An 18,112-nucleotide genomic window follows, 5' to 3' on the forward strand; every position below is an offset into this window, starting at 1 on the left:
TTTACCTAAATATCTATTAATACAACTCAGCTCACAGTGTATTAACAATGAAGTGTAATAGATGAAACCTAGACCTTTTCCTAAACCTAATGCGACCTTTAGCGCTTACAATTTTTAGAATCTCAACAGATTATTAACAATTTGGACATCTGTAGATAATCTGTGGGGAACCTTTAAAAAATGTGACCATTTATTGTTTTTAATGCCTTAGGATGATGCTGGCCATATTGATGATGGATACTTGAAGTCTAATTAAAAGCAAACATTTTTTCTTCTGTCCTTCTCTTAAACCTTGTGCTCCATTGCTACCCTGAGCTGATCACATGATTGGCAAAAGGCAAGCGTTAGGAATACTTGGTGAAGTTTCTGTTCCAGTGTTAAATCTGGTTCCTAGGAAGCAGCTGTGATTTGAGTTCAAGTAAATATTTAATACCTTCATTGGGTTCAAGCAAATATTTAGTACCTTTAGGATTCATTTTCCCTGCATTTTCTGAGCTCAATCTGAAATCTTATGTAGTCTGATTTCATTAAATGTGCCAAGAATGTTGATAGAATCCAGCAGTTTTCTTAGGAGCAGGGGACACTGTTCTTGGCGCAGTGATGGAGGCTGTTAAAGATGCTGAATTTTATGGGGTTGGTAAATCAAAATCAGCAGCAGTGTCCTCAAACGATGAATGACCTGCAGCTTGCTTCAAGAGATAAGAGACAACTGCCAATTTTTATTCAACTCACATTCACATCCTTTTTTCTTTTCTATCACGTTTACACAGATGGACAGATGCACTATATGTCTACTATATTTGTGCAAATGCACACGCACTGCTTTTCTATTTCTGTAGTTTTGCCATTACAATAGAACTCTCTTGAGCAGATACAAATTTGCACCTATGGGCACCATGCCTAATGCCAGCTGTGGGATAGAAGGGTTTAAAGTGGAACTGCAGTGGAATGATGGTGATGCTCCATCCAATCACTTTATGATGAGTTAGGGAGTTGAGGATGAGGTGGGGTGCTGCTCATTCAACATCCTCACCTCCCTAATGCTCTGAATTGTAGCTGAATGCAATCAAATCCTCACACAATGCTCTAAAATGTAGTAGAAAGCCTTCCTTGAACAGTAGAGACAGTTACTCCAATAAAAGCAGGATAAACTCTTTTTTAATACCCTTGATTGAGCAGGTGTCCCAATACCTTTGTCCATATAGTGTTTACACATATCCAATCTTCTAGCTCTCCTAGCAGTTTGGTGGAGCTATGACTACCATCTGTGCAGCTGTCTGGAAATTGAGGCCAACCTGCAGCTTATCCTAAACGCATTATTCTTCCCCCATTGCAGAGCCAGAACCAGACATCATTGAAATACTTAGGCCTATAAACATCACATTCCGTCGCATGAGCTCCTGAAAGGACGTCTTTCATTATTACTATGTCTATGGATGCATACTGGACATGTATGCCCATTGCCTGTACATGTGTGCAGGTGTACACGTCAGGGAGAGCTAGCCTACGATGTTGTTGCCCTGTCCATCACAAGATTCATTTGACCAGGGAGGAGTGCGTTGGAAAGAGCTTCGTTTATTCAGGGAGGAGATGTGGAAATAGAGAGCAACAGCAGAATGACAAGGTTTCCTGAATAAACACTGTACTATTAACACCCAGACTTATTTTAGTACAGACTGGAGTGTTGTGACGCTGAGGCACGTCTGGAAACTGCAGTGGCAACAAGTGTGGAGAGAGTGACGACTATGTTGAATAGTGACCATCGTAAGCATAGGAATGAAACGGTAATGTGAGGATTTAGAGACTTCTAGCTCTGAAGAGCACAATCTGTAGCTTGTTAAATTCACAGAGCCAAAGTCCTGGAGCGATCAGTTCACATATGGTTTACTTTACTCAGGAAAGGCCTGAAAATCACAGGTTTTAGAGGGAGACAGGGAGGACTTTAGGTCTTTCCTACTTGTGATAGGGTATAAATGCCGTCAAATGCACTGAAGGACTTCAAATAGATGAGGGATCAGGCGTCCTGGTAAGTAGTCCATGAAGCATTGTGGGGTTTTTTTTCTTTCTTATCAAAGTCAGGCTGAGTAGGGCTTTGTTTTGCCTGCATGTGTGTGCCATTCCCGTGCGCAGTGACTACTATCTGGAGGTAATAAACAGCACAGTCTGGGGACATTCTTTTCCCCTGACACGGCTGAAATATTGTTCAAGGCAAAGCTTTATAAACATTTAGCATTCCTCTAAAAAGCTCTCCTTAGCTTTAAAGAGAAGGCACATTTTCCTCTCGTTTCGAGGTTTAGAGGTTTTGTGTGGCAGCATTTTTGCACTGATGAACAGACTGAATGAATTTACCCAAAAAAACATCAAAGAGTTTCCTGGGAACAGTACTTAATTCTTTTGAGAATCATTTTGGTGGTGTATTAAAGCCATCTCTCTCTCTCTTTTTCTACAGAATCTGAGCAAAACATGCTCAGAACTGTTTACTAGAAGTTAACTGGAAGTTCTCGCTCCGTGACACAGCTACATTATGTGTCCAAATGTTTATGGACACCCCTTCTAATGAATGCATTACGCTGCTTTAGGTTGCATCTATTTTCTGATACAGATGTGCAAATGCATACACTCAGCTTGTCTAGTGACAGCTGAAAAGTACTGCCAATAGAATAGAACTCTCTGGAGCAGATAAGCCTATGACCCTAATGGCAGGTAAAGCCCCCCAGCATTGAGCTGTGGAGCAGTGGAACAGTGTTCTTTGGAATGATGGTGCTGCCATCTAATACATTTGGGTAGGGGTGGGCAATAAAACTTTGAACCTATTGGCACCATGCCTAATGCCAGCTGTGGGATAGAAGGGTTTAAAGTGGAACTTCAGTGGAATGATGGTGATGCTCCATCCAATCCTTTTGTGATGAGTTGGGGAGTTTTAAGATTGATTTTAAGAATCATGATCATGGGTATGATAATATGGGTATAATAATATTGTGTGTTATGTATTGTGGAATTCTCTCTTTCTATGTCTTTAAAAATCTAGATATAATATGTTTGCCAATTTTTTTATTTTAACTCTTTTATAATACAGATGTGCAAATGCATACACTCAGCTTGTCTAGTGCCTGTTGAGAAGTACTGCCAATAGAATAGAACTCTCTGTATATACACAATATTATCACAATACCTATGATCATGATTCTTAAAATTTCAAATACTCTCCCATTCTGAGTACAGTGATTTTGCTTTAGCACTGGCAGTATGTTAAATATGTTTAGAAAAGTATATTTTGTATTACAATAACCATTCCTATCACAATGCAATAAAATATCATCATATTGGCCACCTATACTTTTGGAATGAGTTGGGGATGAGGTGGGGTGGTGATAATGATCCAACATCCTGACCTTACTAGCATGACCTTTTGTCACTGAATGCAATCAAATCCTCACAGCAGTGCTCCAAAATCTACCAGAAAGCTTTCCCTGTACAGTAGAGACAGTTACTCCAACAAAAGCAGGATAAACTCTCAGACGAAACCGTGAATGAGCAGGTGTCCCAGTATTTTTGTCCACATAGTGCATGTTAGGCTGGTGTTGTGAGAACTCCAGCATGTACCATCAGCTGATGACAGAACTAGGTTGACATCTGCAAGAAGGAAGAGGGTTTTGGGATCTTTGGGAACTCTGTCTACTTGAGTTCAGTTGAGTGCTGTTGTTTTCAGTCAGGAATCATAAAATGAAGGAGGTTAGTGTAGTTGTAATGAAGCGATGGAAAATTGCTCTTGATGACTTCCATCTATCTATCTTCCTAACCGCTCCTTCCTGGTTAGGAAGGTAGTGATTCCAAAGCCTACTCAGAATTATTAGGTGCAAGGCAGAAACACACCCCCTGAACAGGGCGCCAGTCCATCACTGTGTACCTCACACAACGCCTAGGGGGCAATTTAGCGTATATCATTCTCCTACTGTGTGTTTTTGGAAGGTAGGAGGTAACCAGAGTACCCAGAGGAAACCCACGCAGACACATTGAGAACACACCGAACTCCTCACAGACAGTCGCAGACCGGAGTGACGATCAAACCCACAATCGCAGGTCCCTACTAGAGCTGTGTACGGCACACACACTACCTGTTGCATCCCTGTGCCCCTTTCTTGACAACTTGGAAGCAGAAGTGCAGATATTAGTTATATATTCTAGGATATTATAAAATATTATATTGCTTAGCAGTCGAACCGATTTAGAAAGTACTTCTTTTGTTTGTGTAAAAAGTAAAAGAATGACGCACCGTCCAGCGGTCAGCATGTGGTGGGTGTAGCCCACGCTGGCATTGTCCGCACATTTTGTGCCCAGTCCTCTGTGAGCTCATTCAGAGAAGGTGCTGTTTTTAAGCTGGACAAGTACAGTGCATGAGCAAGCTCTGGCCCGGCTTCATAAGAAACCACAATTACAGCACCTACTCACATTACAGCATGATTGGACTTACAGCACTGGAGCATGGCAGTCACCAGCGTCTGTATTTCCTCATGTTCTTTTCCTCCTCAACATTTCATGTGAATGTTCTTTACACCCTTTATTAAAGTAGTAACGCTTTGCTGTTCATTGCTTGGATGCTAAATCATTAAAAATAACAAAAACTACTGATTGTAGGTCTTTGCTTCTTTGTGAGTAAGAGCAAATGGGCCCAAATTCTTCAACCAAGCTTTTTGCAAGAGACTTTTTTAGCATCAGATGAGTGCTAATACAGCTCTTGATCCCATTCTTATTGCTACTATTATATCATACAGTGTAAGAAGGCACATAAGTGAGTCTATATGAGATTACACATCTATTTGAACTGGTTTGAGGCTAATGTGTGTGAGGATTGACGTATATGCTTATTGTTGGTCTAAAAGCTTCCGTAACGTTGAACTGTGTGAGCCTTGTAGCACCACTGCAAAACTAAGGAAGCAAACTCTGGACACTAAACTGGTATTGCCTGATTGACTACATGGGGAAAGTCAGTTTGTAAAAATTTGAATGGCAGTGACAGTGTTCTCACAGACTGCTCTCCCAGCCTGCAGTCTTTCAGGTTTACACAAGATAAGGAAAATGGGAACAATTGAGCTTTGATTTGAAACATAGCGTGGTATCACAGCATCAGTTTAGGTCATGGTTTCAGTAGTTTTGTCTGGGGCTGCATGGAAAAATCCTGATTTGTTTTTTTTTTTTTGGGAAGAACTGAGATCACAGTTCTCACACCAAACCAATTTATAATAAAGAACAATAGGTATATTTATTCAATTCTTCCATATCAAACCAACATGAAGAATTATCACTAACATATAAAGACATCAACAAATACATTGTTATTACATCAAACAATAAACCAAAATGACCACATCAAGCTTGTTTGTAAAATGGTATAAACAGAGTAAACAGCTCTACAAATGAACTGTAGCTTATACAGTAGAAAGCCTTACATAAGGATGCAGAATGTGTATGTATTTAAAGTGATGCTTTGCTGTTCATTGCTTGGATGCTACATAATTAAAAATAACACAAATTACTGATTGTAGGTCTTTGCTTAAAAGCAAATGGACCCAAATTTATCCACAGAGCTTTTTGCAAGAGACTCTTTTAGCATCAGATGAGTGCTAATGCTGCTTTTGATCCCATTCTTATTGCTAACATTAAACCATACCGTGTCAGAAAGCACATAAGCGAGTCTTTTTGAGATTACTCAACAATTTAGTATTTAAAGTATTCATTGGTAAATCTTCAACACATAGATGATGTTAGGGTGGCAGTGTTTTCTAGGATTTTTCTTTTGCAGCGATATACTTATTTATTTATTTATTTTTCCAGTAGCAGTTTTGAATTTTTTGGAAGTAGCATAGGGCATCCAGTGAGCAATGGGATTTACGTTACATGGTAAATGTTTTTTTTATCTATATAGGTTTAACTATAAAACCCTATCTAACAAAAAGTTAGCAAGGTAAATCAACTCCTCTCTCTTTTCCCTGTCTTTTATTTTACTTCCTAAAATCTGTTGTTTCAAATGAAAAGCCCTCTGCACATTTTGTCATTTTGATATTGTCATGACGTGCTAGGTCAGACGTGATGGGATGAACACTTGCAGAGATGGAGATCTAAGCAAGAGGGTTTTTTTTTTAAAAACGAACACAGAAACCAAGAGTATGAAAAACATGAGCAAAACTGAAATGTGACAACACAAAGGGCCAACATAAACCTGGGACTGGGAGGAGTTGGGAGCTGAGCGGGCACTCGAGCAGCGCTCAATACATAGACAAGGAGAGATGGGGAACCAGCAGCTAGACAAAGCTGTGGTACTTGCAGCTTTGTCCAGCTGGGACGTGGGTAGTCTTTGAATCCTGACAGTGAGCGAGCGAGCCTCACTGATAAGGTGGGAAGCAAGGTGACCTGCTCCTGAACGCGGATACCGAGCCAAAGCAGACCGTAACGCACCTCTAGTCGTACGGGGAACCTCTCGAGTGAGTGACCTCAAGGTTCCAAACGATACAATTCTCCTTAAGTACCCCCAGTTCCACATGAACCACACACATGCACACAAACGAGGGGGGGAGTCCTTATTTGGGCCTGTGGGCGGCGGCTCGGAATCGCCCCGGGGGAGGGCGTGATACCGAGGGGTGACAGATATCATGACATTTAAAATATGATAAAATTCTGAAGCAGTGGTGGCAGTAATTTTGCAGCGACTTACCTTTGCAAAACACAGGTAGCATAAACTCTTTTTTTTCATTCAAAGAAGAACCATGTTGATGACAGAGGCCGGAGGAGAAATGCCAGGCCTGTCCACACAGACAGAAAGGCTATGGTAACTCTGATAACCACTCTGTACAATTGTGGTGAGTAGAAGCACAAAATGCATCTTCATCTGTCAGCCAATAACAGAAAGCTGAGGCTGCAGTGTTTAAACTAGTCAGGGCAGATTTTCAGCACTGGAGTGGGATGTGTGCACGGTCTTAACTATTTATTTAGTACTTTATTGACATTCAAAGAAGAATAGCCCTAAATGTCTGCAATAGGTCAGTCTTTTTAGTGAGTCTGCTGCTTGCTCTTTGTTCCTGAACATGTAATGCACAAATGAGATTACTGTGAGCTTGTTTTATACCAGAAGCCATGTGGTACGGCGGCAAAGCAGAACGCCTGTAAAATATGGCAGGCCTGAGCTGCTGCAGCGCTTCTCCTTGGAGCTGATGGGTCAAGTGCTGGAATGTACAACCTCAAGAATGAAGCATCGAATGTAAACATAGTCATGTTGAAAAAGGATTTGAGGAAGAGAGCAAAGAGGCATCCAGCCTCCATACTGTGGCTGGAAACTTAATGAAGGGGATGTGTTTGGCTGTCCCATTCTTTTGGCCGCCTACCAGCACTGTTTGATGCCATGTCCTGCTTTCCTTTTCGAGATGGTGTGAACATTTCCAGTACAGATGTTTGGACTGTTTCTATTCTCCGGCCTCTCCTCACACTTTCTGTTGTTTAACGTGGCACCCGGTCACACGTGAGCTTCTTTATTTCTTTCTTCTTCATGTTTTACTGGGATGAATGGCTATTTTAATAAAGGCAAAAGACTTGTGTATTATAGTAGTGGGTAGCAGCAGTGGGAATAGGGCCTTTGATTGCTCCCATATGTCTGTGTGAGCTGAGTGCCAGGAACAGTGGCGATGGCTGAGTTCCAATGCCCTGCACCTCAAAAGCTCTGCAGCATGTTTTGGCAAGGCTAAGGAGCTCGACGTGGTGGTTCTGACTTACACGATTTATGTTAACCTGCAAACCCCCCACCTGTTTCTTAAGACCAGTTGCAAGGACATGACGGTGTTTACTCAGGCAGACGCTAATGTTTACTCTGTACCTCAACTGTTTACGTTTCCGTTGTTTTGTTTATTTCCTTGATTTCTTTCCTGAGCACTTTATAAGGAAGGACCTGCTCACCTACTCATTCATGAAGACAGGCCAGCAGGTTCAGGTCTTGTTCACATTGATCATCAGAATGAGGGAATCTCAGTGATCCCAGTGATGGGGATGATTTTGAGCATGGCATAATTGTTGGTGCAAGCTGGGCTGGTTTGAGTTTTCTGGAACTGCTGATCTACCAGGATTTTCAGCACAACATCCAGTGAATGGCAGTTCTTCGGAAACGCCTTGTTGAGAGAATGGCTGGAACTCTCTGGTTGGAGCTGATAAGAAGGCTGTAGTAACTCAGATAACCACTCTGTACAGTTGTGGGGAGCAGAAAAGCATCAATAAATAAATGCACAGCACATCCAACCTTTAGGCTGGAAACCATGCCAGGTTTCTCCTCGGCCAAGCACAGAAAGCTGAAGCTGTAGTGGGCACAGGCTCACCAAAAATGGACAGTTGAAGACTGAAGAAATGTGGCCTGGTCTGATCAGCCCTTAGTTTCTGATAGACGCCATAGATGCAACTTGCTTTGTGTGAACAGTCCAGGTTGGTGCAGGTGGAGTAATTGTGTGGTTAATGGCGATCTTGACACATTCAATCATCCCTTCATGGTTACAGTTTCAATCCTCTGTAATCTAAAGGCTACTTACAGAAATATAATGCATTATGTCATGATGTCATGGTCATGGAGTTCAGTGTTCTTCAGTGACTTTCCCAGTCACCGGAACTGAATCCAAAAGGAAAATAAGAATGTAATAAGTTACATAAGTTGAAAGTTAGGGTCATTCACTGTGGGACCGAATTAAACATCCTCATGGGTAAATATTGGCCTGTGGGTCGCACTCTGCACAGGCTTGCTATTGTAATGTAATATTGTACGGTCTAAAAATCGTTAAACCTGTATCCAGTACATTAGTTCCAAGACCAGCTTTTTGTGCTGTTTGTTGTGGCAGTCGTGTGTGTATGTGTGCGTGTTTCTTGCTGCCTTTCTCACATCTGGAAAATTGGAGTTTTGAGTTTAAGTCTCTTGCTGATTCATTTTCATTTTTTCCTACGGCGGCTGAGGCCAGCTGGTCCTCAGTGAGCATCAGTACATTTGTTTTTCTCTTTGAAATGAAGGGATGGGAAAAGAAGGAGGGAAAAATATCTGGATCTAATTTGAAGCTCTGTGTGTGTGTGTGTGTGTGTGTGTGTGTGTGTGTGTGTGTGTGTGTGTGTGTTAGTGTGTGTCCACCACAGCTCAGCTGGAATCTGCCTCGTGTGAGCAGCTTATTGTGGTTGTGTGTGGAGTTAGTTACCCATTAGCTGTCAATACAAACAAAACATTTAAGGTCATCCTCCAACATGGCCGCAGTGCTATTGGTGTGGGGAGAGTGGTCTTCAGCATGTTGGCATTTTGACAACCCTTAATTCATTTGTAACATTGTAGGAAAGTTGTCCTCATTCTGTAGGTCCTGCAGCACTCGTCAACTAACAAACAGAACAAAAATATTGGCTGACATTACTGATAAATGGGTCCACAGCCAGCTAGAACTGCTGCATCTTTTCTTCTTCTAGTTGTGCTGAAGAGGCAGAGGATGAGCCAGCTGAAGCAGCCTCAAAGGCCATAGCTCAACATAACAGTGGTAGAATACACCACCGGTGTAATATGATGATTCAGTCGTGAGAAAAAAAATGATCAGCCCTGTGGAATGATCTGGATTTCTGTGTGAATCTGATTTTTCTCTCCAAAGGGTTTAATCAGTTGGGGTCATTAATGGAACTTGTCCACAAAATCCTTAGATTTAATATCTAGCGAACCCGGCCTGGACTGTTGACACAAGGCAGTTTATTCCATTGGTGCCGAATTCTGACCCTACCATCTGTGTTTCCCAGCAGAAATCAAGATTCATTAGACCAGGTTACTTTCGCCTCTCCAGTTGCGGTGAGCCGGTGCCCACTGCAGCCTCCACTTTTGGTTCTTGGCTGACAAAAGTGGAACATGGTGTAGCCTTCAAGGTTGGACATGAAATAGCCAGCCTTTTCTGCTCACCACAGTTGGTATTTTGAACAAAAAGCCTGTTTTAAACAATACCGCAAATGTCAGGCACCCTTATATAACTCTGAATTCAGTAGTCCTTTATTAAGGCTATCCAGGCCTGAGGCAGCAAAGCAGGCCCACACTGCTGTACTTCCTCCACCATGCTTTACAGTTGGGATGAGATTTTGGTTTTGGAAAGCAACGTTTTGTTTTATCCAGACATAATCCTATGTTCACTGGCTAACACATGCACTTATAGACGCCCAGATCTTGGAAATCCTTATGTTGGCCCTTGACAGTGTTCTGAATGTCAACAATTTCTCCTCAGATGCTCTATTATCAGTATTTATTAGACTCAAATTCAGTTCTGCAACCTAATACAATTGTGCATTGTGCAAAGTCATTATCCCAGAGGTTCCTGCACTTCCAACTATTACTTCTGTTAGCACATTGAAGAGCACAATGGCAGTGTATATAGTAATGTGTAAACTCTATGAGATGATGTGATAGATTGTTGTAGATTTTCACTCACATTAAGGAGAATTCTTGTACAGAAAAAAATATTGTCTGACTGCATACCCAATGAAAAATATGTGTGTTTTAGCGGCCCTCACGGGTGATGAATGTTCGGTCTCTGCATTGTGAGTGTACTCAGTAATATCAAGTCTAATGGCAATCAGCCAAAGATTTAGAAATGAAGCATATGCTTTTTCCTTTGATGAATTGTAGTTCAGGGACAGATACCAGAGTGTATTCAGTAATGCAGACCAGCCCATATGCAGTGTTCATGTTCACTGGTGTGGGGTGGAATTATGGAAGTGTTTTCTGGGCTGTAGGAGAAAGGACTTGCTCAAAGAACCTTAGTCAGAGATTTATGAGTTGTGAGATTGAGTGCACTGCTCATCTTGAGAGGTCCTGTGCAGGCCTGCACAAGTTCAAGTCATGAGCCATCTGAGGTCTGCAATATACACTTACCAAGTAATTTATTCGGAACGCTGTACTGACTAGGGTCTCCTTTTGCTCTCAGAGCAACCTCAATTCTTCATCTCATGGATTCCACAAGATGTTGGAAACATCCTGGTCCATGTTGACATGATTGCGTCACACCACACACTTCTTGCATATTTCCACTCCAATCTTCCGCTCTACCGCATCCCAAGTGTTCTATTGTATTTAGATCCGGTGACTCGGAAGGCCACAGAAGAACACTTACCTCATTGTGAAGTTCAGGAAATCAGTTCGAGATAGCTTTTTGCTTTGTAATGTGGTGCATTTTCATGCTACAATAGCCATTAAAGGTAGATGATACATGTGGTCAGCTATTGGCATTGGTATTAATGGGCTCAAAATGTGCCAAGAAAAGATTCCCCACAGCATTACACAACCACCACCAGCCTGGCCTGTTGACACAAGGCAAGTTGGGGACATGAATTTTTGCTATTGGTCCCAAATGATCCAGTCTCCAGCTGTCCAGTGCAGCCTCAGCCTTCTGTTCTTGGCTGACAGAGATGAACCTGAGGTAGTCTCAAGGTTGCACATGTGTATTCTGAGATTTTCTATTTTTTATTCATCACAGTTGGTACACAGTGGTTCTCAGAGTTACTGTAGCATTTCTACCAGCTTGAACCAGTCCGGCCGTTCTCCACTGACCCCCAAACTGCCACTATACAGATGTATTTTTTTTCTATATTGCACTATTCTGATGAAACGCAAGAGGTTGTTGTGCTGAAAATCCCAGGAGACAAGCAGTTTCTCAGACCAGCCCATCTGGCACCAACAATCATGCCAATCACTAAATCACTGAAATCACATTTTTTTCTCCTTCTGGTTGTTGATATGAACATTATCTGAAGCTGTTGGCTCGTATCTGCATGCTTTCATGCCTCATTTTTGTCCTGAAAGTGTATGAAAACAAACAAGCACGCACACTTTTTTGTGATGAACAGATATTTGTGCGTGCAGAGTGAGAAATGTCCATGGGTCATAACCCCACTTCACAACGTGCCACGTTTCCATTGTTAACAACAGACAGGCGAGGACATGGAGCGCCTTGCTCTGTCTCTCTCTCTCTCTCTCTCTCTCTCTCTCTCTCTCTCTCTCTCGCTGTCTCTGCATACTGATTTTATGGGTTACAGACACTCAGGCCTTTCCGAAGAGCTCCTGCAGTGTTCCTTAATTCTGGATTTATGTTGACAGTGTTGCTCATGCTGTGTTTTTTCTCTGAAGACCCTGCTGGATCTTGAATGGGCAGTAATGAGCAAGTGCACCTGCCATTAAGCCTGTCCAGGCGCAGCTAGAGGGACACGTGGTACAGTGATTCACAACTGGGACTGGACACTCATACCCATACGCACACCCCGCTGACCCCAACCTCTTACACTGATAACAGAGGGGTCATAAAGTCAGGCACAGCAGGGCAGCCGGATGCTCTGACTGTGTGAGAACGGATATCCGAGAGCACAGGATGGGAGTGACTGCAATTAGAGCACTGCTGAAAAGGAGTAGCCATACACTATTTTTATATGAGAGAGAATTCATAAATGAATGCCATTTAAATATAAATAGAAGTATTCTAAAATAAACACCACGTTAATATAAGTAAATAAATACAATTTAAATAAAATCAAAAGTATTAATTTGCCATCTAAATGTAAATAATTAAAAGCCATGTAAATGTAAGTTAATAAATAACATTTCAATATAAGAAAAGATAAGAACAAAATATACACTATATAATTATAAGCAAATAAATGTCTTTTAAACATGAAAGTATTATTACAAAAACATAATTTCAACATAAATAAATAAACATAAGCATTAGTACATAAACACTGTAAATATAATTAAGTATATAGCATTTAAATATGAATAAAAATATTAATAAGCGAGTTAACAAGCTTGTCTTTTTAGCTTGTTAGTAAATTTCTCTGGTCATTTTAAGCACAATTCATCATATCATTTTAAAGACAAAATTAGCAGAATTATTAATATGATAAACACTTGCAAAACAACATGCAAGCACCAGCTTCAGCTTTCATAAAGTGCTCATTGTAAAGCAGCAGAATTTTGTGTATGGTAACACAGAACACAGTAACTATTACAGACATCTGTTTAACAGCAGCTCATTTCTTTCTAAGGTGAGAAGCTGAGTTGTTTTTTTTTTCTGGCTAATTGATAACTTTCATAAAAAATAACCTCAGAAATAAAATCACTGATTTATCGTACTTAGAGTAGCGTTACAGAAAAACGTGCACTATGAGAATGTTTGTGTTCCATTAATATCTACTACTATTGTCTACCACTCAGGCCTCCTGAATACTCACTGACTCCGTTATCCTACATTCAGAGTACAGTGCAGGCCGGCACCCGTGTGCTTCCTTCTTTGCCAAGTTCATGCTAGAGAGAGGCGAGATCACACTGTGTGGCTGCTGGTCTGAGTGGCTCAGACGAGAGGGTGGGTGTTGGGTGGAGTGCTGAGTTTCAGTGGTAGGAGTTTTGTATTCTGTAATGGGTGAAACTGTCTGTTTAGTTAAATGGATAAAATGATCTGCTTTAGTATGTATTTATGTGTTATGTAACCTCAACAGATTAAAACAATTGTAAAGATCAACTACCAGATTCATCATTCATCATATCAAAAAGTCAAAACAGCAAAAATGGAGATTATGGAGCTTTTTATCTGACCATGACGAGATGTATATAAATAAATATCTGGGACTCCCATCAGAAAGGCCGTTTTATGCAACTCTAGCAGGTCATGAGGGAGAATGAGGAATCCATTACATCCTGCCCATTTCCTGTTCACATTAGACTGTCCTCCTACACACACATGCACACACACACATACACACATCCTGCAACTGGCTATCACAACACTGATTCTCAGTTCTCAGTTTCAGGCTGTTTCCAGGGTGAATCCCCAGCTGTTTTCTGTAAGCATTTGAACTTCTGAAGGCCTTTGCTAGATTTCTTCAGTATATTTAGTCATTCATTACAAATAAGATTGAACCTTGGTCTGATACTTACTCATTTAACTGCTTCTTGTTCTGTATGTAATCTTCCAAATTACATTCTTAGCCTCTTCTTTCTTCCACCCTAATGATGGATCCCAGCTGACAGACCAAGGCAAAGCCAGGCTAACAGCAGCACTAAGCCTACCTGGCCCAGATGTGTCTGTGATCAGGGAAATTGTGTTGACAGCAGTCTAAAGTAGGGCACCGCTGCACAGAACTGTCAAATGTTGATTTGCATGTGTGTGCAGTGTGCACTATGCAGACCTAACAGCGTAAGTAATGGATTGTGTCAAATAGAGCTGGTTAAAGCTGGGCTGACACTGTAATTTAGATGTGTTTTAACAATTTGGAGCTCTTGCATTGATATTCATATATTTATCTGTGTGTATATAAGAATTGCAATGATGCAGTCAAGTACTAGCTGATGCCTGTAGAGGGCAGTGACTATGATGGGCCAGTCATTGTTATTAAGCCTTCTTCTCCTTTGGCTTGTATGCTCAGCTCGCTGTTTTTTGCCCTTTTTCTGTGCTGAGGAAATGTGATCTGATCCCCATCCCACGATGCAGAGTGATATATGGAATTGTGAGTCATGTGATAAGATGAGTATTGTTTCATAAACTAGCTGACAATATCCAGCTCTAGTGTTGAACACACTCAGCGCCTAACAGAACACTGCCTCATATCTGTGTGTGTGTGGAATGTGATAGGAAACAGTCGTGCAGCTGCACATGGCTCCTGTAGCTCCAGACTGACACCAGAGCTGTGAAGCAGAGCCAGTGTGAGCTGTGGGATGTAGACCAGACTCAGGCAGCCTCAGCTGCAGCCTTTCAGTTTTTTCCACAACCACACGAGCACCATGAGCACCTCTGAATGTATCAGTACACGTTATGAATAACATTTTTACATTATGACTATGAGTACAGTTTCAAGAAAGCATAGGTAGATTGAGACTAGGTCAAAGGCTAGTTCTGAGACTTCTGTTTTTCTGGCATTTGGACTAGTTGCATTTGCAACTAGGTGATTTGCATATCACTGTGTTCAGTTAGCGTGTAATAATAAATAAATGGCATTTAAATATAAGAAAACATATTGCCATATATATGTACAGTAATAAATAAACAATGTAAATGTAAATCATTTTAAAAACATGTAAATATTTAATATTTTAAAATATAATAAAATAAAAGTATTATTGCATTAAACATAAACACAGTATAAATAAATGTAAATAAATAAACTGCATGTAAATATCTGTAAATAAACTGATAAATATGTTTAAATATAAGAAAGTAATAAATAAATATCATGTAAATAATGCCATTTTAATATAACAAAAAGTATTGTTACAAAAATGTAAAAAAAAAAAAAAAGGAAATATGAGTAAATAAAGGCTATATAAATATAAGTGAGTCTTTGTTGCCTGTTGGTTAAAAAATCAGATTTGGGTAAGAAAAACTGACAAAATAGTCAGTTAAGAAATTAGAGAGAGAAATTGGAATTCGCTACAAAAAATTATGAACCATAATTTTCATTGCTGACCATTAGAACTATTGCAGTTTTTGCTTCCTAAAGGGAATTAATGGTTATAATGAATTAGGTTTTTGTAGGTCGCCTTCAGATTCTTTTAGAAATTCATCAAATATGTATAGAATCAGTTACAGGTGACCTGTTAAACCATTAGGACCATTTACATTGGAATATCAACACAAAACACCATTATTGACCATTAGAAACAATAACGAAACCACCAGGATCCAACGGAAGCCTTCAATGGTTTCTGTGATTTATTTTTCAGCAGTCTTGCTCTGCTCCTCCTCTACTGTATGTACCTGTTCATTACGATGGGGAATGCAACTTTAATTGGATAATAATAATAATAATAATAATAATAATAATAATAACCTTAATTGGATAGATTTGGGTCCGGATCTCATGCGTGAGATGTTGTCTCTCATGCAACTTTGTTACACACATGCTCACACCCATCTACTCTGTGTGTCACACAAGCACACTCCTTTTTTTGGTTTGTGTGTGTGTGTGTGTGTGTGTGTGTGTGTGTGTGTGTGTGTGTGTGTGTGTGTGTGTGTGTGTGTTTGTGTGTGTGTGTCTCCCACGCCCCGGGCTTGCCAGTCCAGGCCCAAATCACAGGGCAGCTAACCACGGGAAGCTAATTGTAGCACTGCTCCCTGAAAAGCTCCTCTTTAATTCCCTCCCTGTTCTCTCCCTCACTCTCGCTCACTCTCTCCTCACATTCAAAAACACTGGCTGTGAGGGTCTAGAATAGACTTGGGAGCAGGGTGGCGAAGGTCGCAAGGCTCACACTGAGAATTCAATTGAGAATGCTGAAGCCATTGTTAGCCGTGTAGTAACATAACAGGATATGTGATTTAAAGCTTAAATTTAGGAATTTGGATCGGGTTCTATGTTTGCCTGGTGCTAATTCAAATTATAGGCTAGGCGTATTTGCTCTCAGTCCAGCACTGACCATTACAGGGTCATGCAGAGTTCATTGTGTGCTTCTGCTAACGTCTCCTTGGGCAGTAGTGGAGTGTAAGTGGATTCTGGCCTGTGATTAGCCTGTTTAATGTCTCTACAGGCATCACTGTTGATTCTGGAAAAATAGATATATTTTTGAACAGCAAAAAAACGAATTTACACAAAGTTGGCTTCTTTAGTTTTACGCCGGAGCAAATAAGAGCAGCCAATCCCCACCAATTAGCATCATGCACACTGCAGGCCTGTGTCATCACACACTTTTCTGAAACCATGTGGAGCTCTAGATTCTTAAAAACATTGTGCCCATTTTTTTAATACAAAAATTGGTGGCAGACAGTGGATTATTTTGTACTGTGCTAAATTGAGGCTTGTTATGCTATTTACATTCCTCACCAGAATATGGATGCAAGGTAAGTTGTGTTGGTGACCAACGTCAAGGACCCGTCTCCAGCACAGAGATTAAGCATAGCCTATACGGACTATATTGTCCTTTCAGTGAGAGATTTACATTCATTATACTGTGGAGTTTGTGCTGTGTTCTGTATGTGTTTCTCTGGAAGGCTAACATGCAGTGGTGGCTCAATTAGAGCTCCAGGCTATTGATAACAGGGTTGTGGGTTCAATTCCCGGGCTCGGCAAGCTGCCACTGTTGGGCCCTCGAGCAAGGCCCTTCACCCTCTCTGCTCCCCGGCCACTAGGGGCAGTGTGCTCACTGCCCCTAGTTCACTAGTGTGTGTGACAGATACGTGCACCTTTATTTTTTTTTACCTTTATAAACCAATTATTTACAAAACACTTCACCACAAAGTCTAAATGTATTTTTTTCAGCATCCTTCTGATACCCACCAAAGTAGTCGTGTCTTCTGCCCGTATAACTTTTACTCTGGTCGAAATCTAGACATCCCATATTTTTGAAGTTGTCTTAACCGTTTTTATCTTTAAATGTAGTTTTTGCGCTCACAGTGTAGCAGTTATCTTGAATTTAGCCGGTACTTTCATCTGTGTTTCAACAGATACACCCTGCAGAATACAGCCTTCAGTGCATAGATAAAGGGAGACTTGAGCTACTGCAGCAGACGTGTTTCCTCGGTGTTATTCTGTTATTTTTTATTCTGTTATTTGCATTGCATATCAGTTTAGTTCAGATTAGGTCATATTTTAAAGCTTGCATATTGGTAGGTGCATTGTATTATAGTAACTAACAAGTAATGAATCAAATGGAATCACATTTTTATTGTCACGTCACATTACATTTATATATGAAAAAAATATTATAGAATATTAAAAAATGTATGAAGCGCTATAGAATGCATTTCTGCAGTAAATGCATTTTGATGTTTAGATAGGAGGTGAGTGACTCACCACATTATATTCTCCTGAAGTGGCCTTTGCATTGTACTGTGTCACAGCCTCAGAGCCTGAAATGCTTTCAGTGATGGACTGGATGTGTGCATATTTTGGGGTGTAAATATAACAAGTCAAGACTGTTGCGCAACAGTTTTGGGGTTTTGGAATTGGCCTGTTTTACAGCTTTATCTTGGATATGTGTAATTTTTTTTTCAGTGATTATACAACGGTTCATGGTATGTCAGCTGCATGTACCAAACTCGAATTTCTCAACTATGCCAAGAGAAACACAGTTTTCCATTCTAGAGCACCTTTAGCATGGCTG

General features: G+C 40.6%; 1 protein-coding gene across 3 annotated transcripts in view; it reads left to right on the plus strand.

Annotated features, from left to right (window-relative positions):
- Positions 1–18,112, plus strand: part of raph1a (Ras association (RalGDS/AF-6) and pleckstrin homology domains 1a) — an 89,051-nt gene that overhangs the window by 33,534 nt on the left and 37,405 nt on the right. The gene's annotated exons all lie outside the window — the stretch shown is intronic.

This window comes from Salminus brasiliensis, chromosome 8 (genome assembly GCF_030463535.1).
Source record: "Salminus brasiliensis chromosome 8, fSalBra1.hap2, whole genome shotgun sequence".
Lineage (NCBI taxonomy): Eukaryota > Metazoa > Chordata > Actinopteri > Characiformes > Bryconidae > Salminus > Salminus brasiliensis.